The sequence below is a fragment of the Amblyomma mixtum genome, chromosome 7 (genome assembly GCF_055824585.1).
Source record: "Amblyomma mixtum isolate Tamu chromosome 7, ASM5582458v1, whole genome shotgun sequence".
In the NCBI taxonomy this organism is placed as follows: domain Eukaryota; kingdom Metazoa; phylum Arthropoda; class Arachnida; order Ixodida; family Ixodidae; genus Amblyomma; species Amblyomma mixtum.
In genome coordinates, this window is record NC_143018.1 from 75,914,964 (window position 1) to 75,916,794 (window position 1,831).

Genomic DNA, 1,831 nt, shown 5'->3' on the forward strand with positions numbered 1-1,831 from the left:
GCTCCAGAACCGCCGAGAGAGAACCGACTCCGGTTGAGACCAGCCTCAAGCGACATCCCTCCGGACAGCGGATGCTGTCCCCTGTCCATCGGGATCTCCTTCCCCCGGCGGGGCAGTCTGTTACGTCCGGCTTTCGTCGTGGGGAAGACAACGACATGGCAGCAGCGAAACGCCGACAAACCCCGAGACGCGCGTTGGGTGAACGCCTGGACTGCCACGGAAGCCGCGTCCGTCTGCCCGGTTGAGCGAGCGTTTACCGTACACCGAGTGTGAACGCGCGTTCGAAACGCGCGCGAACGCCGCTCATGGACATTTCGGCGTCTGCGCTACGTGGTTGGCATCGTTCCCCTCTCCCAGCGCGTGACGACGGCGTGATCTCTCGGGAGTGAGTGAGTGCGTGCGTGTCGGTGATTGGTGCCAGTGAAACCCGGCCCCCATCTAGGGACCCTAGGGAAGGGAACTCTTAAAAAGCCGGCAGCGGCACGGCCGAAGAGCTTTTGTCATCATGGCCTCCTGTTGAGCTGTCGTGATGCAGCGTTCCTGCAGCTCACTTGTAAATATTCATGTATAAATTCCTCTTCATTGTCTTTTCCCAGCAGCCTCGTCACAGGCGTCCCTCATTCGCTCTCCGGGGCACGTCCATGCTACCTCGTCCGTAACATTGCCAAGTGGTGTGTTAAGCCAGCGCTGACATAGACGACTACGATGAGGAATCCAGAAACACGGGCTTCTAGAGATCGATGTGGAGGTCGCCAAGGAGGCGACTGAGACCACGTTTAGATGAAGGCTGCCGGATAGATGATAGCGGCAGAGCAAGGGCTGCAGCGTCCGGCCCAGGCCAAGGCCCCGTAAGAGTTCTCCGCAGCGCTTGCCAGCAACTTCGTCCTCTTCGGCATGCTGTCACTGTTTACCGCTCGGGTGGCTGCAGGGTAATTGTTTTTTTTTATCGCGTTAGCAATACTAGTGTAGGTTTCACCTTGTCGCGTAGTCCCGGTCGGTAGGAACAGATGACCTTGAACGGCGTTGCTTCAGCCGCGCTCTGCCAGATGGCAGCACCGATCAGTTTGCTCTGTCTACGACAGATGGCGCCACTAGGTGGTCCGCCACTTCTGGCCTTCGAAGCCGGACGTTAGCAGCATTGGCGAGCTGTGCATCGATGGCATCCGAATGATATGGGTTAAGCAATTAGCCTAATTTCTAGTCATACCACATAAATAACACCGAGTAGGAAATCGGTAGAGTTGCGGAATCGAACAAGGGTCTCCGTAGTGCGAGACGAGCCACTCCGCCATGCCAGCTCGATGGTTTGGAATGAACAAAGGCGGGCCTGGTGAACACGGTGTCTTCGTTCACTCCCATCTTCTTCCTCCGTTGCGGCAAGGTTCAGGTGTCCACCGAGATATGCGATACAAATACATTTCCTTTCCTTAAAAACCAATTTACAGACGAGCAAGGCGTAAAGCCAAACGGGCGATGGCGTTCTGTGGACTCCCTGGCAGCGTGGTGGAATGGTCACATGACCAAAAAAATGGCTGAGGCTTAGCTTAGGTTAAGCCTAGTCAGATGCGAAGCATATTGTCGCCGAGTTGCATATCGAGCACGCCGCTTCGCTAGACGTTCTTCACGCTCTTCATCAGTCTCTGTAGCACGCCGCAACTTTTGCTTCTCATTACAACGAGCAGCCCTGTCTCCAGGAGGCATCTCTATCCCGTGTACGCCTAGCAGAGGCAGGCGCACCCTCTTGTATACCGCCGCTCCAGCATCACGTGTTCACTACAGCGCACCTAGCGGCAGAAGAAGGAAACACATTGGTCGCGACGCCTCGCGCGAC